Raw genomic sequence first — 26679 nt, forward strand, 5'->3', positions numbered from 1 at the left:
GGTTTTTCTGGTTCAGTTCCGATCGTGTCGACTCGATTCGCTCAACTATTAACTCTATAGATTGCGGGGAATATATGCTGGTACCCTTGTACTCGGGGTAAAACATTTTCTACCTCCTAATTCGAGCTCGGGTCTCTATTCCAAGGGCATAGCCGACTAGGAAATCATAAGTTCTACCATTACGAACATGAGGGGTGTAATATTCTCTCCCCCATAGGAACATTCATCCTCGAATGTTCGAACAATCCTGGGTTATAAATATTTCGGCAGAGTTTCTCCTATACTTATACCAATCCACCCTGCACGGAACAACCCAAAATAAGGCCACCCCGGGCCACATACTATAATACACAATACTATGGCCTCACACGACCAATCGCGATAACTGAAACGACATAATACCTGGGGGCGATAATTCCTCAAACTGAACCTCCTGTACTGCTGGGAACAAATTCGGGTACTCAGTCTTCATTGCCGCTTCCACTTCCCAAGTCACTTTCTCAACCTTCTTATTGCTCTACAAGACATTAACCGAAGCTACATCCTTAGTCCGTAACCGATAGACCTGTCTGTCCAATATAGCCACTGGAACTTCCTCGTATGATAACTACTCGGTCACCTGGATGTCATTCATTGGTATCACTCTTGAAGGATCTCTGATACACTTACGAAGAATTGATACATGAAATACTGGATGTACTGATTCTAACTCAGAAGGCAATTCTAGTTTATATGCCACTGTACCCACTATACGAATGATCTTATATGGCCCAATATATCGAGGGCTCAACTTACCCTTCTTACCAAACCTCATCACTCCCTTCATAGGCAAAACATTCAGGAACACCCAGTCGCCTATCTTGAACTCTAGCTTACGTCGCCGATTATCCGCATTGGGTTTTTGTCAGCTCTCTGCTATTAGCAACCTCTCTCTAATCACTTTCACCTTATCAACTGCTTGCTGAATTAAGTCTGGGCCTAGTAACTGATTCTCCCTGACATTGAACCACCCTATGGGCGATCTGCATCTCCGCCCATATAAGGCCTTATAAGGAGCCATCTGAATACTACAATGATAACTGTTGTTGTACGCAAACTCAATAAGAGGCAAATGACCATCCCAACTGCCTTGGAAGTCAAGTACACAAGCTCTAAGCATATCCTCAAGGGTCTGTATAGTACGCTCTGCTTGTCCATTTTTCTGGGGGTGAAACACCGTACTAAGACTCACCTGAGTCCCCAATCCCTGCTAAAAAGACTTCAAGAATTTAGCGGCAAACTGTTCTTCCCTATCTGAAATAATGGCTGAAGGAACACCATGGAGTCGTACAATCTCCTTAAGATAAATCCTTGCATAATCCTCGGCTGCATAAGTAGTTCTGACAGGCAGAAAATGAGTTGACTTTGTGAGTCTATCAACTATGACCCATATCGAATCACACTTCCGCTGAATACGGGGCAACCCTGTAATGAAGCCCATATTAATTAACTCCCACTTCCATGTCGGAATCTCCATAACCTGCAATAGACCTCCAGGCTTCTGGTGCTCTATTTTCACCTGCTGACAATTTGAACACTGAGCGACAAATTCTACTATATCTCTTTTCATACTATCCCACCCATAAACTTCCTTGAGATCATGGTACATCTTTGTTGAGCCTGGATGAATAGAATAGCGGGAGTAATGTGCCTCTCCCATAACGTGCTGACGGAGTCCTGCAACACTAGGGACACGTAATCTACCTCGATATCTGAGTATTCCATCACCTGTGATCACAAAGGGTGTTTTTTTATTTCTGAGGGGTTGTATCTCGGTAATCAAATAGAACCAGATCCTCATACTGACGCTCCTTTATCTCTACTACAAGGATGATATCGCTGTATCTTCAACAGTAATTCCTGCATCACCTGAATCTAGCAATAGAACTCCGAGGCTAGCCAATCGATGAATCTCACGGACCATTTCTCTTCTCTCTGGCGATACATGAGACAAGCTACCCATAGATTTACGACTGAGGGCATCGACTACTACATTAGCCTTCCCAGGATGATACAGAATATCCACATCATAATCTTTTAACCTCTCCAACCATCGCCTCTGACGCAAGTTCAAATCCTTCTACTTAAAGATGTATTGGAGGCTCTTATGATTAGTATAGATATCAACATGGACACTGTTACACCCCGTATCTTCGAAGAAACACTTATCAAATTTTAAACATAAGTACGTTGAGTTATGGTTAAGTAAAACCACTTTGGAATATAAGGAGCAAGAATTATTAAGTATATTTAATGAGGAAGGATGTATATAAGGTATACCAGAAGGTTTTATAAGGAAATGAGTGGAAGAAATGGAGTAGTACGACTTTGGAAAAAGGATGGGTAATGTTTTGTGTGAAACTTTTGGTCCAACTTGGTAGATGAATATCTCTTAGCATATGAAGTGTTCTAAGGTAAAATAAAAGCCTAAAATGAAGTTCGTCGAGTCTAGTTTCCAAAGCAACAAACCGATTCTCGATAGGACATCGGAGTAGAGAATTACGGACGTTACAAGTTTTGCTGACAGAGCAGAAACGCGTGCTACAGTACCGCTACAGTACCGACTTGCTACAGTACTGCTACAATATACTGCTACACTGAACCCGACCCGAATTTGACTCTTATATAAAGGGTAATAACCCCCGTTTTTCATCTGATTTTCCCAGAAAATTCTAGAAATTTAAAGAGAGAGAGAGAGGGAATAAAAAAGTGAGCAATTTTCAAGTAGCGGAGTAGTGGTTTAGGTCCGAGCAACGCATGGTTGTGATTGTAGTATTTTTTTGTGGTGGATTTTAGCGTGGATATTGAGGATATTGCTGTCTTAACAAGAAAAAAGGTATGAATCTTTCTCTTTTGGTATTATTTAAGGTTTATTCTCGGAGACAAAGTCGTTAAATAATTGTGTAGTAAGTTGGTTAGTTATTGAAGTTGCAAAACAGCGTGTGGGATGTTTTATGGTACATATTTGTGTTGGAAATGATATTATTGATTTTGGTATTGATGTTGTTGTTGGTTGGTTTCTGAATTACGATTCTGGGCTAGGCATATAAACAGAGGAGATGCTGCCGAAATTTTGGCAGATTTTAGGAAGAATTATTTGAAGGCTTAGGATAAGTATATGATAATGGGACTAATCATAGTATGAATGGTATTATATGTAGACTTGCGGGCTCGGACGGATAACCATAGGTAGTTGGTGGCTGAACAGGTATGATAAGGCTCGTCCCTTTCTTTCAAAGGCATGATTCCTATGGTATGATTTCATATATGTTTCCGTAACCTTCTTGTTTTCAAAAACTAAAAGTCCATGGTTTTTAAAACATTTGATGATGTCAAGGATAGGAATGATTTTATGATGATGACTCTACTTCTACAGGCACCAAAGTGTATGTAAAGTTACCCTTTATTTCTTTATGGCATGAATTACATAAACTGAGCGAACAACGAACATATATGACTACAAGGAACTCTAGTTCTCAATAGTGCTTGACATGATAGTTCTCTTTAATTCTCAAGTGTTGGTTCATTCTGTTTATTCTATTGAGTCTCAGATGATGACCTAGTTTTCATATGGTTGCTCATGATATTCTACTCGTGCATACCGTTAATATATCATTCACCGAGTCTCGGGCCAGGTACGTAATCGTGCACAGTTTCATTGCATTGTTCACCGAGTCCCTCACTAGAGGGCCGAGTATGTATATTATATATTTCACCGAGTCCCATAATGGGCCGGGTACGGTATATGACTATTTCACCGAGTCCCTCACTAGAGGGCCGGGTACGTATATGATTTCACCAAGTCCCTCACTAGAGGGCCGGGTACGATATATATATGATGATTTCACCGAGTCCCTCACTAGAGGGCCGGGTACGGTATATTATAAATATGCATGACTCTCATCTCATAAGGCACAGATGCATTAGTATTCTTGATTATCATACTTGTCTCCTGTCATCTTCTACTCAGACATGATCTTCATTGTTGTACTTCATGCTTTACATACTAAGTACATTTTTCGTACTGACCCCCTTTCTTCGGGGGCTGCGTTTCATGCCCGCAGGTACAGACACTCAGTTTGGTGATGCTTCGGCTTAGGACTTCTACTCAGCTGCTTGGAGAGCTCCATTTTTCCGGAGCTTGAGTTATTTTGGTACAGACCATTTTGACGTAGACTTTGTTACACTCTTAGAGGTCTGTAGTCATATGTGGGTTGTGTATATACGGTTTGGTCAGCTATATCGATGTAGTTCGTCTTGGACGTCCCCGTGTATAGCGGCAGCCTTGTCGGCTTGCATATTTGTTATGTTTTGGTTAACTGTGACTTCTCAGCAGACAGGTTCTTTCTGATATATGATATGATGAGTTCACAGCATACTTTTACAGAGTGCCACATTGTTTTCAGTTTCAGTCTGATTATATCTAGCGGGTCGTATACGGGTGCCCAGCTCGGGCACTAGTCATGGCCCATCGGTTTGGGTCGTGACAAAAATGGTATCAGAGTAGTTCATCCTCGGAGTGTCTATAGACCGTGTCTAGTAGAGTCTTGTTTATCGGTGTGTTGTACACCACATCTATAAACAGGAAGCTACGGGACATTTAGGATCTCACCTTTCTTTCTGATCATAGATCGTGCAGTAGAGACAATGATAGGAAAGCTCGTTCTTGGTATGATTTTTGTTAAATTGTATGATTGTATTGGAGAAGCGGACAAGTTCAGTTAATGGGAGCGTAAGTGAGGCTCCGAAGGGGGACATGAGACCCGTATCGCCCGTCGACTCAGGATCGAGGATGTCAAGAGGTATAAGAAAGAGCATCAGTTATTCCATTGAGGCGGACCCATCGGATGATGTGGCTCCAGTAGGAGGAGACCCGACTGAGAAATCATATGACAAAGACCCATTTAAGGGTCACGAGACTCCTATGGATGAAGACGTAATTGAGGAAGTACAAAGTTGTCACATCTAGATTTTCCTTACGTTTCAGCATTATGTTAGGCGAGGCTAGTAGACGGTGGGAAGATAAGGATGAAGAGCACACTTCACTCTATAGCCTACCAGATCAGGATAAGGATCGATCGGCTATAGGTATACGTGTTCTTATTGGAACTTCCTATGTGCGTATGTATTTACTTCAGGGTAATACTAAATAGTGATGAGTGAAAATCCTAAAGGGGATCAGTGACTTAAGTATTTGGAAGTAACTGCGATCAAGATGCCTTCGCCGCCATTGGGAATCTTGAAAGCTAACATGAAAAGTAGTCATACATGAAGATTGAAGGTGATTATTGAGGATTTCAAAGGCCAAAATAACATTTGCTTAGTCGGACGAGTAAGAGTTCCTTTCTGAGGGAGATGCATTACGAGAATGTTTTGGAATCTGTTAAAACTTCAACTTGCTTTAGGTTATGTGAGGAAGGTCACGCAGTAATGTGTATGCGATTATACCAGCACTAACGCACCGCATCCCATTAGCACTCCAAGTTTTATACCCCGTATTTTTATACGTCGAGTTATTCGCAAGAGAATCGACTCGAGTTAAAGACGGGATCATTCTCGGACACGGAATAGAAATCCTTTAATTTTCAAATTTTAAATTAGAATATAAATTGTTTATAAATTTTATTTAGTGTAAAAAAAATATTATTGGAGATTAGAACTAAATTAATTGTGATTATATTATTAAGTAGGAATTATTAAATTAATTAAAGTTAATTACAAAGGTGGGCCCTACCCGATTTTTAATTAAAACAAAAACGAATCATAAACTAGTGACACATAAGGGGGGGGGGGGGGTACGTGTAGGGCCTAGGAAAGGCATATATATATATATATATATATATATATTGTCAATATGACTCTTAAGTCATTGTATTCAACATTTGAAAAACAAGAACAAAAAAAAAAAGATAAAGACTTTGAAGCTCTCGGCCATGGAGAATTTCAGCCGAGAGAGTGCTTGAGGAAAAGAAGAATTGGAAGTGTAAAATTGTTGTAACATCCAAGTGATTAACAAGGTTAAGGAGCCAAGTTTATTAAGGTAAGATTTAAACTTTTTTATACCCCTTTTGGAGGTAGTTTAGACTTGTATAATTGATAGATGTGTGTTGAATATGAAGGGTTCTATATATTGATGTTGAGCCGTGTAGTAATGTTATGTTGAGTAAGGATGGTGAATTGATTTTAAAGTTGCATTGTGGTTGTTGTGATCATAGAGTTTGTAGTAAAAGAATGAAAGAATTAGATAGTTAAGGTTAAAATTGGGTTGTTATGAACATGTTGTTATCCTTGTCAAGTTGAAAGGATTTGAGATGTGATTATGTCCATATGTTGTTGTTGGTGTTTCTGTGTTAACAGGAGAGTAATTGGAAATTCGGGATAGGCGAATATATAGGGGAAGTGCTGCCCGATTTTCATTAAGTCTTTAACTAATAGAAGAACCCTAAACGAGAATGTATAAGCTAAGGAATAAGTTCTATCGGGAATGGGCTACAGATTTCACGAACTAGAAAGTATAGTTCCTAACGATAACGTTACTCTTATATTAAATAGGCTAAAAGAGCGACGAGGCGAACGGATTCACGAATAGTCGCTAACAGGTATGTAAAGCTGTCCCTTCCTTCTTTTGGCATGTCTTAGATTTAAGTGATGAATGATATGAAATTTGGGGTAATTCCATTCATAAGCTTTGAGTAATATTTATGATTCTTATTCACTTCTTGATATTACAATTCTCAAGTGATTGAGCCACCCTCTTCAGTTTTCTGTACGTTGGATAATAGCCGATATATATCCGTTCCTATTCTTAGGAACTCTATGATAACTAGTGATTGGACTTCTATAAGGTGTTTCATACTATAGTGACATATGACTATGATCCTTAAGGCTTTGTGATATACTTATGATAACGTTCAAGGGATGTTTGATATGTTCTGTGTGACATTCGAAAGGTATTTGATACGACTATTGTTTTGATTTTCAAATGGTAATTCATGTTGATTATTCTACCGAGTCTTTGAAAATGTTTTAAATTGCATATAGTTTCTCACTACTCTGCTCGTGCATACCTCAATATGTTTTTCACTGAGTCCCGGGCCAGGATATGTTATCGTGCACAGTTTCACTGCATTGTTCACCGAGTCCCTCATTAGAGGGTCGGGTACGGTATATATATATTATGGTGTTATGCTGTGTTACGGTGTTATGCTGTGTTATGGAGTTATGCTGTGTTACAGAGTTATGCGGTGTTATGGAGTTATGCTGTGTTCTGGAGTATTATGTGTTATGGCGCCAAAGACGGGGTGGCGACCATGTTCACCAAGTCCCATATGGGCCGGATATGATACATGATATTGACATGTATGATTTATGTTTCAAAGACAAGCATTTTGGTATTGTGGTTATTGTACTCGTTTTCTGTACCTCTTATTTCAGTTATGATCCTGTTTACTGTATTTCATGCTTTACATGCTCAGTACTTATTCCGTACTGACCCCCTTTCTTCGGAGGGCTGTGTTTCATGCCCGCAGGTGCAGATACTCGCGTTGGTGATCCGCCAGCTTAGGATTCCCTTCCCGCTATCTTGGATAGCTTCGTTATTTCGGAGACTAGATTGTGATACAGACCCTTTTTGATGTATATATGTGTATGTTGTCTAGGGGTACGACGGGGCCCTGTCCCGTCATATTTCACTGTTGAAACTTTTAGAGGTTTGTAGACATGTATGTGGGTTGTATTCAGATGTGATCAGTTGTGTCTATATGACATTATGGATGTTCTGTCGCTGTAGCAACCTTGTCGGCTTGCATATATTGTCGTATTGTTGTAGCAGCCTTGTCGGCTTGCTTGTATTATCGTTTCGTAGTGGCAGTCTTGTCGGCTTGCGTAATATTTTGATGTGTAGTGGCAGCCTTATCGACTTGTGTATGTCAATACGATGTGATGTAGTTAGAAGAGGGCCTATAGTATCGGTCCGATAATGTTGACAGGTACGTATGGGTGTCCAGTTCGGGCACTAGTCATGGCCCACGGGGTTGGGTCGTGAGACCAAGGTTAAGCGTGCTGGGGTCAGAGAAATACTAAGATGGGTGACCCCTTGGGAAGTATATTAAGTGTCCTACAAATTCAGACATAATAGACATATGAGAAGCTAGAGTAGCCTAACGGAAATTAGAGTATGCGGAGTGGTTAGAAACCATAAAAGGTCGCGAAGGATGAGGTGGACTAGACCGGGAAAGAGAAAAAAAAAAGTGCATCACAGCTCTAGAATTAGGATGAGTTCGAATAGTATTGGGAAGTACTTTGTAAGCGAGGCGTTAGTATATATATATATATATATATATATATATATATATATATATATATATATATATATATATATATATATATATATATATATATGTATGTATGTATGTGTATGACATCCCATATGTGGCGGCGCCAACCGGTATATGTGTCCGCGCCAACCGGTATGTGTGTCCCAGCAACCGACGTTGCGGTATACTGAAGGCATCAATCGAACAGGGTAGTGAAGTTCAAGTGATAGATGTCACAAGGTAAGTTGATGATATTGTCACCACAGGCTAGAGTTGGAAAGTCCTAATGCAACAACATCAGGGAAAGGAAGAAAGTAAATATATAGAAAGTAAAGAGATTAGAATGCCTTGAGAAAAAAAAAGTGTAAGAAACGAGGGTAAGTGAAGCTTCCAAGAGGGACGACGGGTAAGGCAAGGGACTATTTGGATAAAATTCGAAGGTAGGCATGCGAAAGGGATAAAGTATGGTAGTGTCAAACAAAAGATGAGTGTGTGGGGTCAGAAAACACACTTCGATAAGTGGGACTAAAGGATAGTAATCAAAAATAGGGATGTGAAGTAAGAGAGAGAATGATCAGGCCTTGCAACAATACTAAGAGATTTCCAGCTCTCGAGAGGTGTCTAAAGGGATAAATGTGTATCTTACTGACACGGTTGCCTCGGAAACAGAGAAACGTTCCTAAAAGATGATTTAAGAATAGAACGGATTTGCACGTTTAAAGGAATATTTTACGAACGTTAGGGTCGATACTATAAAATAATAAGTTCATCCTCGGAGTGTCTATATACCGTGTCTAGTAGAGTCTTGTTTATCGGTGTGTTGTGCACCACATCTATAGACAGGAAGCTACAGGACATTTAGGATGTCATCTTTTCTTCTTATCCTAGATCGTGTGATAGAGCTGTATTATCAGGATAATCCCTTTCTAACAGACTATTATGTTTACAGATATGCCTCCAAAGAAAGCGACAGCTGCCCAGAAGGGCAAATCGGTAGCAGGGGATACTAGCCAGACTCGGAGAGTTACTAGGGCCCGTGCCCAGATTATGCCCGAGGTTGTGCTCCAATCCGCGAGTTCTGCTACACCGCCCCTTCCAGAGGAACCTAGGGTAGCGACAGCTCCGGGTCAGGGGGCGGCACCACCGCCAGTTCCTAAGGTCCCAGCACCTGAGCCTCCAGCTCCTCAGCCAGGGGCGGAGGATAGAGCCATGAGAGATGCAGTTCAGTTGCTTACTAGATTGGTGGCAGGGCAGGTTCGCAGGCATGGACTAGGGGTTGACCAGACGAATAGATATGACAATTTGAGAGCCCGTGACTTCCTAAGTTGTAATCCTCCAGAGTTTTTCCGGTCGAAGCCTGAGGATGACCCGCAGGAGTTCGTTCGGCAGATACAGCGTACGTTGCAGCTAATTAAGGCTTCTGAGACTGAGTCTATTGAGTTAACTTCGTACCGTTTGCGGGATGTAGCTGTCAATTGGTATGAGTCGTGGGAGTTATCTAGGGGCGAGGATGCTCCTCCAGCAGTATGGGATGAGTTTGTGGAGGCCTTCCTTGGCCACTTTCTGCCTCCAAAGATGCGGCGAGCTAGAGTTGATAGATTCCTACAGTTGAGACAGAGGGGCAGGAGTGTTCAAGAGTATAGTCTAGTGTTTGACTCATTGGCTAGACATGCACCCACTATTGTAGCTGATATGACCGATAGAATGCATCGATATGTGGTGGGGTTGGATGGTTATTTGGTCGATAGCTGTATGGTAATGGCTTCCCAGCCAGGGATGGATATTGCTCGGGTACAGGCGTATACACAGGGGGTAGAGGATCGACACAGAAGGCGTCAGCCCGACAGAGATCACGATAGGGGCCAGCACAAGAGAGCTAGATCGGCTGGTTATTCCGGTGAGTTTCGAGGGCGGCAGCCTCAGCAGTATCATAGATATCCTCCTCAGCCAGCCCGAAGTGCACCCCCACAGTTCATGGGTAGGAGATTCGATAGTACAGGATACTCAGGAGCTGGTCAGAGCTCAAAGGCTTCGGGTTTGCAGGTGAACAGAGGTTCCATTCAGTCGAGGCCACCTTTGCCTCGGTGTTCTCGATGTGGGAGGCATCATTTTGGGGAGTGTTATCGTGCTACGGGTGCTTGTTTTTCTTGCAGCCGTCAGGGCCATATTATGAGGGAATGTCCACTCGGGGGTAGTCCAGGTGGTGCAACTCAGCCTACTGGGTTTGTTGCTGGTTCATCTTCTTCTGTAGCGATGCGCCCTGTGGGGCAAGGTTTTCAGGTACCAGCAGGCCGTGGTAGAGGTCGTGGAGGAGCTTCCAGTTCTAGCGGTCCTTCGAGCCGTATATATGCTTTGGCTAGCAGACATGATCAAGAGGCGTCACCAAACGTGGTTACAGGTATACTATCGATTTTCTCCCGAGATGTATATGCATTGATAGACCCAGGCTCCACCTTATCGTATATTTCTCCCCTTGTTGCTAGTAGAATTGGGATAAAACCTGAACCGATAAAACCATTTGAGGTAGCTACACCGGTAGGAGATTCTGTTATAACAAGGCAAGTATATAGAGATTGTTCGGTAATTATAGTTAGCCGTTGCACCAAAGCAGATCTGATAGAGTTGGGTATGACTGAATTCGATGTTATTATGGGTATACATTGGCTAGCTTCTTGTTATGCCAATGTTGATTGTCGGGGAAAGGTAGTTCATTTCCAATTTCCAGGAGAGCCAATTATAGAGTGGATAGGAAAAACAGCATCGCCGAGGGGTAAGTTTATTTCATACCTCAAGGCAAGGAAGATGGTTAGAAAGGGGTATATATATCATCTGGTTTGAGTGCATGACCTGAAGGCAGAAGCACCAACTCTTCAGTCAGTGCCGGTAGTTAGCGAATTTCCAGATGTGTTCCCAGACGAACTTCCAGGTCTTCCTCTTTAGCGTGAGATAGAGTTCACTATAGACGTGGTGCCAGACACTCAGCCCATATCTATTCCTCCTTACAGAATGGCACCTGCCGAACTGAAAGAATTGAAGGAGCAACTGAAAGATTTATTAGAAATGGGCTTTATCAGGCCCAGTATCTCACCTTGGGGAGCACCGGTACTGTTCGTGAGGAAGAAGGATGGGTCGCTGCAAATGTGTATCGATTATAGGCAGCTGAAAAAGGTGACAATAAAGAATAGATATCCCCTCCCCAGAATTGATAATCCATTTGACAGTTGCAGGGTGTTAAGTGTTTCTCCAGGATAGACTTACGGTCAGGCTACCACCAGGTGCGAGTGAGGGAGGCAGATATTCCTAAGACTGCATTCAGGACTCGATACAGGCATTATGAGTTTAGCGTGATGTCCTTTGGGTTGACCAATGCTCCAGCAGTATTTATGGATTTGATGAACCGAGTGTTCAAGCCATTCCTTGACCTGTTCGTGATTGTATTTATTGATGATATTCTGGTCTATTCACGATCAGAGGAGGAGCATGCAGATCATTTGAGGACGGTACTTAGGGTGCTCCAGCACCAGAAATTGTATGCTAAGTTCTCCAAATGTGAATTCTAGTTAACTGCGGTAGCATTCTTGGGGCATATTGTCGGAGTTGATGGCATTCGGGTAGACTCACAGAAGATTGAGGCGGTGAAGACTTGGCCGAGACTTACGACGCCTACCGAGGTACGTAGTTTTCTGGGGATAGCAGGGTATTACAAGAGGTTCGTGGAGAAGTTTGCCGCAATTTCAGCGCCTTTGACAAGGCTGACACAGAAGGCAGCTAAGTTTCAGCGGACCGACGCTTGTGAGCGAAGCTTTCAGTTATTGAAGGAGCAATTGACTACGGCTCCGGTTCTAACGCTTTTTAAGGGGCCAGATGGCTATGTTATCTATTGTGATGCCTCAGGCGTCGGGTTAGGTTGTGTGTTGATGCAGCATGGCAAAGTTATAGCCTATGCCTCCCGACAGCTCAGAAAGCACGAAAGAAATTATCCCACTCACGATTTGGAGTTAGCAGCGGTGATTCATGACTTGAAGATATAGAGACATTATTTATATGGTGTGCATGTTGATATTTATACAGATCATAAGAGTCTCCAATACATCTTTAAGCAGAAGGAGCTGAATTTGCGGCAGAGGCGGTGGCTAGAGTTGCTGAAAGACTATGATGTTGACATTCTATACCACCCAGGGAAAGCAAATGTTGTAGCAGATGCACTCAGCCGTAAATCTATGGGTAGTTTGGCAGATGTACAACCAGAACAGAAACAGATAGTCCGTGAGATTTGCCAGTTAGCTAATCTTGGAGTCCGTTTGGCTGATTCTGATAACGACAAGGTTTCTGTTCGAGGAGTTGCTGAGTCCTCTATCATATAAGAGATAAAGAGATAGCAGTACGAGGACCCTATTCTTGTACATCATAGAGATTCAGCTCTTCAAAAAGAAGAGACCCCATTTGAGATTGCACCTGACGGAGTGCTACGATACAAAGGTAGATTATGTGTACCTGAGGTTGCAGGGTTACGACAACAGTGTTATGTCTCGTGTTTTCGCATATTTGGAAATCGAGAAAAATGAATAAGACTTGTGTGTTATAAGGAAATATTTTGATTCTAGATAATATGACTATGTTGGTTGCGAAATTATTGGTGTAAATACATTGGGAAAGGCCGAGGGTAAATTTGAAATTTCGGAAATTAGTTTCGGGAATTACAAAATGGGATTATAATGAATTGGGCCAAGGAAAATTGAACAAAAATTTAGGCCCAAAGAGGTGGGGTGGCCGGCCACTAGGCTTGGTCCAACCCCTCTTTTAAAAGTCATGTGTTATGCACATGACCTTTATGTGGATATATATCAATGAATTCATTTGGAATTATCAAGAAAAAAAATCATAACTCAACTTTGAGCACAAAAGCTCACTTGGCCGAACCTCACTTTGCCAACCAAAAAAAAATTCTCCAAGCCTTGATTTTGATCCAAAAGTTTTGTTCTTTCCATAATTGTAGAGTACTCAAGACACTCTTCAACGGGGTACAATTAGTTTGGTGAAAGGAGCACGTTCGCGGCAAGTCGGAAATTCAAGAAAAGGTAACAATTTTGCTATTTTAATGTTATGGAATTGGTATGAATGTGTTAAGGATTGAGAATAGACGAGAATTTCGTAGTATTGATGTGTGAATAAAACCGTGGGTGTGTGTATATATGTTGTTGTGGCCGTGACTTATATGGTTTGGAAAGGAAGGCGAATCGAATTCTATTTAGTTCGTTAGTTGCGTCGTTGTGACCTTTATAACGTAAATGAATGTTTAACGAATTGAGTTGGTGTTGAAAATGATTGCGGATTATTATGGGAAAGTATATAATTTCGGTATATTTGTGTATATCGTTGTATAATTATGATATTAAGGCTTTTAATGTGATTTATGGTTGTTGTTAATGAATTTGGAATGAAACAATGCGAGTTAGTACGTTCGTCGTAAGTGTTGATGTTTTGGATGAAATATGGAATGTAAGGAACTTCTTGAAATTATGTATAGTGTGTGGAATATAATTGGGATGTGTTTGAATGACCTTGAATGGGTGAATGAATACAATAAGGTGAACATTAGTTTGGTATTGTGAAGTTTGAATGAAAGTTGTCAACTTATATAGTAAGGAAGAATATTGAAGTTAAAGTGCTTTAGTTGTGGTTTGTGTTGTTTGTGATGTTTGGGTTGTTGTTGATGTATTTTGAGCCGAGCTAAGTCTCGGGGGTGTTAGATATATAGGGGAAATGCTGCCGAAATTTCGGTAGGCAAAAAATGAAGTTAATGGGATTTTTAAGCTTAAGAATCTCTAATAGGTAACTTTGACCATTTGCAGATTCTAGACGAATCGGGATTTGAGTTTGGGGTGAGCATAAGACGTTTATAAGGTATGTAAAGCTTCCCACTTCTTCTTTTGGCATGTCTTAGTATGTTAGGTTGATATCGGAACCCCGGGAGCATTTCCGCTCCTCAAAATCCGATCTATAGAATGGCTACTATTCATTCAATTCAATTGAAGCCTAATGTTCCTATTTTGGCTAGAAAGCAATCAAACGTCTGAAACTTATGAAAATGCAATCGGATTGCTTTGAAATCTTTATGTATGATCCTATAGACCCGAAATGCTCATAAATTATGTTTTCCACCTCGACTTGACCCGAGGTGGGCCCGCTAACCCCGAGATGCCTTATTTGTCCTACTAGGCTCTTTTTTTTTTGATAAGCTTTGATAAAGAATCTTCGAATTTGGAATTTATCTTTTATGAAATAATGTTTTGAACACCATGAGATACTAAGTTATGTTTTGAGCCATATGTACCACTTTGGAAATATTTTGTGAAATAGACTTTCGTACTAATTAATTATTTGACTATTTTGGTTAATGAATTGACTTATGAAGTAATCAAGTTTTGAAAGGCTATTTTGATATACAAATTGCATTGTTTGCTCACGACTCCGCTCGTGCCTTATTATGACTTCGTTCACCGGTTCCCGGGCCGGTTATGATTCGTGCGCTCTATGATGATTCGGCCGTATGCTGTGTTACGGTTCCCCGAGGCCTCGCCATAGGGTCGGGTTCCGTTTGGAGTTATGCTGTGATATGGCTGTGATGTGATACGCTCATATGTGTGTGTTCGGGGATGTACGGAGATTTGAACCTTCTGGTGTTATGCTGTGTGTGGCACCAGCGTCAGAGTGGTGACCACGTTCCTGAGCTTTGCATGATTTTGTTTGCATTATGTATATATGATTTTGATAAACATTTTGATATACTGTTCGGCATTTCTCTCTTTGGTATTCTGTTCGCTTTCAGTTGCGGCCTATATTTTTGTACTCCATGCTTTACCTACTCAGTACATCTTTCGTACTGACCCCCTTCCTTCGGGGGGGGGGGTGCGTTTCATGCCCGCAGGTGCAGACGCCGGTGATCCACCACTGTAGGCTTCACTTCTGCTATTTCAGAGTACTCCCTTGATTCGGAGTCCACTTTTGGTATATATATCTTTCACCATGTATATATTTCTGCATATCTGACTATTTGGGTACGGCGGGGCCCTGTCCCGTCATATGATTCTGTCGGTTAGTTTAGAGGTCTGTGGACATGTTTGTGGGTTATGGTCTGTCTGTATGCTTATGTGTATATGCTGTTTGGGCGATTCCATACGCCGAGGCGGCCGGTCCGCATATGTTTGTGCATTGCTTTGATTAGCCTGTGTGGCCTCTGTTGGTGTTTGCTGTGTACAGGGTTATTCTGGTTAGTCCGAAAAACAAAGGAAACTCTGCCGAAATTTTTCTGGAAATTATCTGTATTTGGAATATAGCCTTGTCGGCTTCCGCTATATATTTGAATACGTTTGATAGATGGGTTTGGGTGCCCAGATCGGGCACTAGTCACGGCCTACGGGGTTGGGTCGTGACAAACAGGTTATGGGAGAGGCACACTATGCCCATTATTCTATTCATCCAGGGTCAATGAAGAGGTATCATAACCTCCGATGCTTGTATTGGTGGGATGGCATGAAGAAGGATATAGCAGTGTTTGTTGTTCAGTGTCCGAATTGTCAACAGCTTAAGATCGAGCACCAGAAGCCTGGGGGATTATTACAGGAGATGGAGATTCCAACCTGGAAATAAGAGGTAATCAATATGGACTTCGTCGCAGGTTTACCTCGCACTCTGCGAAAATATGACTCTATTTGGGTCATCGTTGATAGGTTGACAAAATCAACCCACTTTCTTCCAGTCAGGACTACATATTCAGCTGAGGACTATGCCAGGTTGTACCTCAAGGAGATAGTGAGACTTCACGAGGTTCCCACATCTATTATCTCCGATAGAGGGGCCCAGTTTACAGCTAACTTCTGGAGATCCTTTCAGGAGGGATTGGGGACGCAAGTGAGTCTCAGCACAGTATTTCACCCTCAGACTGACGGACAGGCCGAGAGTACCATTCAGACACTACAAGATATGTTACGGGCCTGTATTATTGATTTCAGGGGTAGCTGGGATGATCATTTGCCACTTATTGAGTTTGCCTATAATAACAGCTACCATTCGAGTATTCATATGGCACCGTATGAGGCCTTGTATGGGTGGAAGTGCAGGTCACCTATTGGTTGGTTTGATGTTGGCGAAACTAAGTTGATAGACCCAGATATGATTCAGCAGGCTCTTGATAAAGTGAAGCTTATTCAGGAGAGATTACTAGCAGCCCAGAGTCGGCAGAAATCATATGCAGATAATCGACGTCGACACTTAGAATTTCAGGTTGGTGACTGGGTGTTCTTGAAGGTTTCACCCATGAAGGGTGTCATGAGATTCGGCAGGAAAGGGAAGCTAAGCCCGAGATACATTGGGCCTTATCAGATTATCCGTAGGGTAGGCCGAGTTGCCTACGAGTTAGACCTACCAGCTGATCTGGAAGCAGTGCATCCAGTCTTCCACGTGTCAATGCTTCAAAAATGTATAGGCGATCCTTGTAGAGTATTTCCCATAGATGATATCCAGGTTAGAGAGGAGTTATCCTTCGAGGAGCAGCCTATAGCCATACTTGATCGAAAAATTAGAAGGTTGCGAACTAAGGACGTGGCTTCCATCAAAGTGTTATGGCGAAACAACAATAGGGAAGAGATTACTTGGGAAGCCGAAGAGGAGATGAAGAACAAGTACCCTTACTTGTTCCCTACACCTACAGGTAACTTGAACTCCTCGCTTGGTTATATTGATTACCTGATAAAACTATATGTTATGACGATAAGGGAAACTTCCCCAAAATTCTTATAGAACCTTACGGGACCAATTCAACATTCGAGGACGAATGTTCTAAAGAGGGGAAGGATGTTATACCCCGTATTTTTATACGTTGAGTTATTCGCAAGAGAATCGACTCTAGTTAAAGACGGGATCATTCTCGGACACGGAATAGAAATCCTTTAATTTTAAAATTTAAATTAGAATATAAATTGTTTATAAATTTTATTTAGTGTAAAAAAAATATTATTGGAGATTAGGACTTAATTAATTGTGATTAGATTATTAAGTAGGAATTACTAAATTAATTAAAGTTAATTACAAAGGTGGGCCCCCACCCGATTTTTAATTAAAAAAAAACAAATCATAAACTAGTGACATATAAGGGGGGGCACGTGTAGGGCCTAGGAAAGGCATATATATATATTGTCAATATGACTCTTAAGTAATTGTCTTCAACATTTGAAAAACACGAACAAAAAAAAAAAGGCTTTGAAGCTCTCGGCCTTGGAGAATTTCAGCCGAGAGAGTGCTTGAGGAAAAGAGGAATTGGAAGTGTAAAATTGTTGTAACATCCAAGTGATTAGCAAGGTTAAGGAGCCAAGTTTATTAAGGTAAGATTTAATCTTTTTTATACCCCTTTTGGAGGTAGTTTAGACTTGTATAACTGATAGATGTGTGTTGAATATGAAGGGTTATATATATTGATATTGAGCCGTGTAGTAATGTTATGTTGAGTAAGGATGGTGAATTGATTTTAAAGTTGCATTGTGGTTGTTGTGATCATAGAGTTTGTAGTAAAAGAATGAAAGAATTAGATAGTTAAGGTTAAAGTCGGGTTGTTATGAACATGTTGTTATCCTTGTCAAGTTGAAAGGATTGGAGATGTGATTATGTCCATATGTTGTTGTTGGTATTTCTGTGTTAACAGGAGAGTAATTGGAAATTCAGGATAGGCGAATATATAGGGGAAGTGCGGCCCGATTTTCGTTAAGTCTTTAACTAATAGAAGAACCCTAAACGAGAATGTATAAGCTAAGGAATAAGTTATATCGGGAATGGGCTACAGATTTCCGTTCCTATTCTTAGGAACTCTTTGATAACTTGTGACTGGACTTCTGTAAGGTGTTTCATACTATAGTGACATATGACTATGATCCTTAAGGCTTTGAGATATACTTATGATGACGTTCAAGGGATGTTTGATATGTTCCAAGTGACATTCAAAAGGTATTTGATACGACTATTGTCTTGATTTTCAAATGGTAATTCGTGGTGATTATTCTATCGAGTCTTTGAAAATGTTTTAAATTGCATATAGTTTCTCACTACTCTGCTCGTGCATACCTCAATATGTCTTTCACTGAGTCCCGGGCCAGGATATGTTATCGTGCACAGTTTCACTGCATTGTTCACCGAGTCCCTCACTAGAGGGCCGGGTACGGTATATATATATTATGGTTTTATGTTGTGTTACGGTGTTATGCTGTGTTATGGAGTTATGCTGTGTTATGGAGTTAGGATGTGTTATGGAGTTAGGATGTGTTACGGAGTTATGCTGTGTTCTGGAGTATGCTGTGTTATCGCGCCAAAGACGGGGTGGCGACCATGTTCACCGAGTCCCGTAATGGGCCGGATATGATATATGATATTGACATGCATGATTTATATTTCAAGGGCAAGCATTTTGGTATTGTGGTTATTGAACTCATTTTCTGTACCTCTTATTTCAGTTATGATCTTCTTTACTGTATTTCATGTTTTACATGCTCAGTACATATTCCGTACTGACCCCCTTTCTTCGGGGGGCTGTGTTTCATGCCCGCAGGTGCAGATACTCGCGTTGGTGATCCGCCAGCTTAGGATTCCCTTCCTGCTATCTTGGAGAGCTTCGTTGTTCCGGAGCCTAGATTGTGGTACAGACCCTTTTTGATGTATATATGTGTATGTTGTCTAAGGGTACGACGAGGCCCTGTCCCGTCATATTTCACTGTTGAAACTCTTAGAGGTCTGTAGACATGTATGTGGGTTGTATTCAGATGTGATCAGTTGTGTCTATATGATCATTGTGGATGTTCTGTCGCTGTAGCAGCCTTGCCGGCTTGCATATATTGTCGTATTGTTGTAGCAGCCTTGTCGGCTTGCGTAATATTTTGATTTGTAGTGGCAGCCTTATCGACTTGCGTATGTCAATACGATGTGATGTAGCTAGAAGAGGGCCTATAGTATCGATCCGATAATGTTGACAGGTACGTATGGTTGTCCAGTTCGGGCACTAGTCATAGCCCACGGGGCTGGGTCGTGACACCGAGGTTAAGCGTGTCGTGGTCAGATAAATACTAAGATGGGTGACCCCCTGGGAAGTATATTAAGTGTCCTACAAATTCAGACATAAGAGACATATGAGAAGCTAGAGTAGCCTAAGGGAAATAAGAGTATGCGGAGTGGTTAGAAACCATAAAAGGTCGCGAAGGATGAGGCGGACTGGACCGGGAAAGAGAAAAAAAAAGTGCATCACTGCTCTAGAATTAGGATGAGTTCGAATAGTATTGGGAAGTACTTTGTAAGCGAGGTGTTAGTATATATATATATATATATATATATATATATATATATATATATGTATGTGTATGACATCCCATATGTGGCTGCGGCAACCGGTATATGTGTCCGCGCCAACCGGTATATGTGTCCCAGCAACCGACGTTGTGGTATACTGAAGGCATCAATCGAACAGGGTAGTGAAGTTCATGTGATAGATGTCACAAGGTAAGTTGATGATATTGTCACCACAGGCTAGAGTTGGAAAGTCCTAATGGAACAACATCAGGGAAAGGAAGAAAGTGAATATATAGAAAGTAAAGAGATTAGAATGCGTTGAGAAAAAAAAAAAGTGTAAGAAACGAGGGTAAGTGAAGCTTCCAAGAGGGACGATGGGTAAGGCAAGGGACTATTTGGATAAAATTCGAAGGTAGGCATGCGAAAGGGATAAAGTATGGTAGTGTCAAACAAAAGATGAGTGTGTGGGGTCAGAAAACAGACTTCGATAAGTGGGACTAAAGGATAGTAATCACAAATAGGGATGTGAAGTAAGAGAGAGAATGATCAGGCCTTGCAATGATACTAAGAGATTTCCAGCTCTCGAGAGATATCTAAAGGGATAAATGTGTATAATACTGACACAGTTGCCTCAGAAACGGAGATGCATTCCTAAAAGATGGTTTAAGAATAGAACGGATTTCCACGTTTAAAGGAATATTTTACGAACGTTAGGGTCGATACTATAAAATAACAAGTGGAGAAGGGCGCTCGGGGAGAAAGGAACTCAAGGAAGGTTTGAGGATGAAAGCAGGAAAAGTACACTAATGGGATGGTCAAAAGAATAAGAAAGGAAGAAAAGAAAAATTGAGCAATCACCAAGGACAAGCGAGAGGTTAATGAACTAACAAAGCTAACCGGGAGGTAGACATCAATGACATGGGATGAGGATAAGGATACCGAGGTTTAATTATAAAGGAAATAGAAGGATGTATGGGATATATTCATGAGTATGGACTAGCCTTGGCGGCTGGAAGGAGAAGAAAAAAAAGGGTATATTTGCAAGGAATTCATGACACGAACAAGAAGTGGCAGAACACTGGAAGAACTACAACACATAGGTGGGACGTAAATAAGTAGTCAAGGAAAATTTTGGATAAGTGAGCCAAGAGAATAAAAGGATTGATAGTGGAAGGGGGAGAGTGTAGCATATTAACCCTCAATGATATATTGTAGACGTAGAGTGAAACCGGAAACTAATAGTAAGAAGAATTTCAGTGATAATAGTTGTGGAGGAAGACAAGGGATAAAAAGAGCAAAGTGCGACCAAACGTTCCGTAAAATGTTTTGATGGATTCCAATATTTAAATTAACCCGTTGATTCGGGAAATGTTCAGTCATAAAAGGTAGAAGTAGAAAGGCCTTAAAAAGGCAGCGAGAATGGATCTGTAATGCATAAGCGCTTCATTCAAATGCAAAGCCCTCGATTAGCAGAAACGAAAATAAGTCAAGCTATACGATGAGAGAATTCCGGTATTATAAGAGACCAAAAGAGTCGAAGGATCGTTAGTGTAGGCCGATGACTACTGATACTCGGAAGTTACTAGTGTATAATAACACCCTTAAAAAGGGGGGAAGGGCAGATCTAGTCCGGAAACGAGGTATGTCATTGTCAAAAGTCCAAGGAAAGAAAGAGGTTAGCTTAAGGCGGCCAAAATTCGAGACTTAGTGGCATAACAAGAATGCATTAAGAGGAAGCAGGAACGAATTAAAGATAAGCATACCACAAAGTAGGTATGAAAAGGAATTAAAATGGATCAAGAGAATACTTTATGCGGACGTGAGATATGATATTTCTAAACCATGGAAATTTGTGCTGCAACTAAATAGGCAACGGCGTATCCTAAAGACTAATAAAGAGAGTAAGAAAGCTCTGCAAGCTAACTACAAAGAGAATGATGAAATGGATGATGAGTACACAGGACACTTTGGGTTATAACGGAAGAAAATCTTGATATTAAAGGAAAAATATAAGAATCTTAACAAAGGGAGTAACGATAAGCGGTGTGGCGATCTATAAAGAGAGGAGGAGCGATGTGGGTGCAGATAGAAAGGCAGCAACATCATGTCACGACCCAGCTAGGGGCCGCGATGGGTACCCGAGGCTGACCACCGAGCACCCCTTATTCCCTCACTTGTCATAGTCATTTGCGCTTCTTTATCATTCACAAATTCATAATTGCATGAAAATCATTTTTCGGTGGGAAAACACAATTAGTCTATATATATATATATACAAATGCCTCATTAGGCTATCAAAATAATATATATAATATATACATGCATGCTATAGTAGATTTGTGAGACCATCTAACCCACACTACGCACCTACGAGCCTCTACTGACATACTATACATGTAGACGGAACAAGACTCCGTCATGCCCAAAATATACATATGTACCAAACGAATAATCATAAGCACCTCCGAACAATGGAGTGCTTTCAATCAGCTGACAGCTCCTAAGAATCCGGATCGAGCTCGCCTCCCTGTCTACCTGTGGGCATGAACACAGCATCCAAAGAAAACGGACGTCAGTACGAATGTTGTACTGAGTATGAGAGGCAGGAACAATAACAACACATCAAGAAACTAAAGGAGGCATCAAGTATGGAGCAACTGTACCTGACTGGGAATCATATGAAAATTAATGCAGGCTGACTTACTTTTATGCTTATCATCATCTCATGTATGCATATCATATGTTTATATACATAAACTGCCCGACCATATAGGTGCGGTGTGATAATCAGTAACATTAGCCCGCGTCCGGGGTACCATCTCATGCCGCCCACTAGTGGTGTCTGCCCATGCCAACTAGCCATGGTGTATCGTATAGCTGCCCGCTTTCGCGGTGACTGCCGGGCCAACTAGGCCCGGTGTAATATGATTATAACATGCTCATTAGAAAATACTTATAATAATAATATGCTTATCATCGTACATGCATAAGGACTCTAGAGAAATAGTATTTTATGGAGGTGACATAAGGTCGTGAACCCTCGATTCCATTATGAACATATATGAACATTCTGCCTCACCTTGAAGGGATTAGTATATAAGGTGAGTGTATAAAAGGAACGGCATCATTTACTTTATAAGAACGTCATATCATATCTCTTGACTCATATAGCTATTCATGATCTTAGGCTCTTGGCTTTCTGGAATATAAGAGAATCATGGAAATGGAGAAAAATCATATCATGGGATTCATGCCATAGAAAGAAAAGGATTAGCCTCACATACCTTTGTCGCTTAGTTCAGCTATCGTTCACTTGTTCTCCTTCAATATCACGTTGCTACCTTCACGAGAGAATACGCATTATAGTTAGTCAATCGATCATAAGAACGCTTCGTTATTTATAGAGAAAATTGGGCAGCATTTCCTTTGTTTATACTACTTTGCCCACATTCCAAATCAACTCCCCAGCACTCGCAACAGCAATTACAATATCGTATCAACATTCCTCATTTATCTACTCTTAGCAAAATCCATCATTTTTCTCCAATTTCTCCACATTTAGTGGTTTTAGCTCATCATCATGATTTCGCATACTTAACACCTATTCCATGGTCTATACGTCATTTATAACGTATTCATAATCACAACACACTAACATTCATGACTCAATTCAACTACCATTCACTCATGGCACTATTCACTCATTTATGACCCATTTGCTATGCTTTTCTACAATTCGGGTATCTTAACCTTCCAATACCTTAAAAAACATGAAATGGTCATGAAACTTACCTTGGATGATGGTTGAACAAGTCTTGAGTGGAATTACTCCTTTAGCACCAAAACCCTTCTTCACCTCTTTTGGAATTTCATGAAGGAGATGACTTCCAATTAGGTTTCATACACTTTGTTTCATAGATTTGGTGTTGATGATCTTTGATTGCCTTGGTATTCTTGTGGTTGAACTGTTTGGAGAATATTATAGAGTGTTCTTGTGAGAGAGGGTGGAAGTGAAATGAAAAATGAAATGAAAGGGTCCCTTATACTTAAACTTAAAATTTGCCCGACCCTCTTTATACGGACCAACATACGGTCTGTACTATTTATACGGACCGTATGTATGGTCGTACATTTGGTCAAGTGGCTGGCCGCTTCCTTGGCCAATTATACGGTCCAACATACGGCTGGTATAATTTATACGGTCCGTAGGTTGGGCCGTATAATGCCCAGTGATTTCGTTTTCGTTCTCGTTGTCTCGTTTGATCTCCGAACCTTATGGAACCTTCTTGGCACTTGTTTAACACTTCAATACCAATCTAAAAGGAATTATTACTTGTCTCTAAGACGTCATCACGCCATCACATAATCGTCACTCATTATTCTTATCCGATATACAACATACGTCTCGCTTTTCTTAATAACTTCCTTTCCTTATCTCGGATGGTTTTAAAATCTTGTTAGGGTCATCAATTACTATTTCTTACGTCTCGAGACACCGTATACATTATGTCATTCATCAACCTATTCACTATACATGTACGGGGAATTTTCCAAAGTGTAACATATCAATTGAAATTAGAAAGTATATCATAGGTCACTAACCATACTGAGCATAAGGGTATGTATTATAGAATTATATGAACCATCAGCGTAAGGTTATGCCCCACAGATGGGAATGGACACACCGGAAAGCCAACAAGGAATGACATCTAACTAAGTGATCACTCGAATAAGGAAGTCAAGGGTGAGTATACCATACCGATGTTGGAAAGAAGCTATGGTAAAGTGAGAATTTCCCTAACCTTATAATTATAAGTTATATTGCAAGATTTGAGGCAAAGGAATTAAAGGGAGAGTTTGACAAGAACTCGAAGATATTGTGAGCTATAGACCAGTTCGAACTATGATTATTGGTTCATCGCAATATATAATCCTGCTACGAGGAATAATAGAGATGGTGATGGAACATTAGGAATGTACGTATTTAAGAAATCGTATTGAGGATATGGTTATAACATATCATGGAAAGGAATTAAGCCGGATGGTTGAAGAAACGTAACCGTTAAGAGTAAGGATTTGTCAGTAGCAGAGTAACGTTGAACAAGCAACGAGGCATTAGTATAAGAAAATCTATGATGAATCGGAAAGCTTGGCTGATGAATTATGAGGGGATAATCTATCACGTATCTAAGCTCAACAAGTACAAGTAGGGATAGCAAAGATAGCATCGGAGGAGTCAACAACAGAAAGAAGAAAGTGCTATATTCGAGCAAGGGAGTTATCCGTTAATAAAGAAATGAGGAACGAAGAGGAAGGACGCTCGCAGGACGGCGAGTAACAGTGGCGTGGCTAGTTAAACCACGGGAAGGAAGACAGAATGAGAATGGAATACTAGCTAACTTGTATACATGAGGATTGAAGACTGTACGACTCACAAATGAATTTGATAAGGAGCTAAGAAAGAGCAGGACAAAACTGACCAAATTATAGTATACGTATATGGTAATCGAACAAAAATTCAATGAGGATATTGAGGATCGGCTCACTACAACATTCGAGGATGAATGTTTTTAAGGGGGGAAGGATGTTACACTACGTATCTTCGAAGAAGCACTTATCAAATTTGAAACATAAGTACGTTGAGTTATGGTTAAGTAAAACCACTTTGGGATATAAGGAGCAAGCTTTATTAAGTATATTTAATGTGAAAGGATGTATATAAGGTATATCATAAGGTTTTATAAGGAAATGAGTGGAAGAAATGTAGTACGACTTTGGAAAAGGGATGGGTAATGTTTTGTGTAAAAATATTTGTCCAACTTGGTGGATGAATATATCTTAGCATACCAAGTGTTTTAAGGTGAAAAAAAAGCTTAAAATAAAGTTCGTCGGGTCTAGTTTCCAATGCAACAAACCGCTCATCGATAGAAAATCGGAGCAGAGAATTATAGACGTTACAAGTTTGGCTGACAGAGCAGAAACGCGTGCTACAGTACCGACTTGCTACAGTATTGCTACAGTGAAACCGACCCGAATTTGACTCTTATATAAAGGGTAATAACCCCCTTTTTTCATTAGATTTCCCCAGAAAATTCTAGAAATTTAAAGAGAGAGAGAGAGGGAATCAAAAAGTGAGCAATTTTCAAGTAGCAGAGTAGTGGTTTAGGTCCGGGCAACGCATGGTTGTGATTCTAGTATTGTTTTACGGTGGATTTTAGCGTGGATATTGAGGATATTACTGTCTTAACAAGAACAAAGGTATGAATATTTCTCTTTTGGAATTATTTAAGGTTTATTCTCGGAGACAAAGTCGTTAAATAATTGTGTAGTATGTTGGTTAGTTATGGAAGTTGGAAAACAGTGTGTGGGCTGGTTTATGGTACCTATTGGTGTTGGAAATGATGTTATTGATGTAGTTGTTGTTGGTTGCTGAAATACGATTCTGGGCTAGGCATATAAACAGAGGAGATGCTGCCGAAATTTTGACAGATTTTAGGAAGAATTATTTGAAGGCTTAGGATAAGTATATGATAATGGGCCTAATCATAGTATGAATGGTCTTATATGTAGACTTGCGGGCTCGGACAGATAAGCGTAGGTAGTTGGTGGCTAAACAAGTATGATAAGGCTCGTCCTTTCTTTCAAAGGCATGATTCCTATGGTATGATTTCATAAATGTTTCTGTAACATTCTTGTTTTTAAATACTAAAAGTCCATGGTTCTTAAAACTTCTGATGATTTCAAGGATAGGAATGATTTTATGATGATGACTCTACTTCCAAAGGCACCAAAGTGTATGTAAAGTTACCCTTTATATCTTTATGGCATGAATTACATAAACTGAGCGAACAACGAACATATATGACTCCAAGGAACTCTAGTTAGCAATAGTGCTTGACATGATAGTTCTCTTTAATTCTAAAGTGTTGGTTCATTCTGTTTATTCTATCGAGTCTCAGATGATGACTTAGTTTGCATATGGTTGTTCATGATATTCTAC

The sequence above is a fragment of the Lycium barbarum genome, chromosome 1, assembly GCF_019175385.1.
Source record: "Lycium barbarum isolate Lr01 chromosome 1, ASM1917538v2, whole genome shotgun sequence".
Classification (NCBI taxonomy): Eukaryota; Viridiplantae; Streptophyta; class Magnoliopsida; order Solanales; family Solanaceae; genus Lycium; species Lycium barbarum.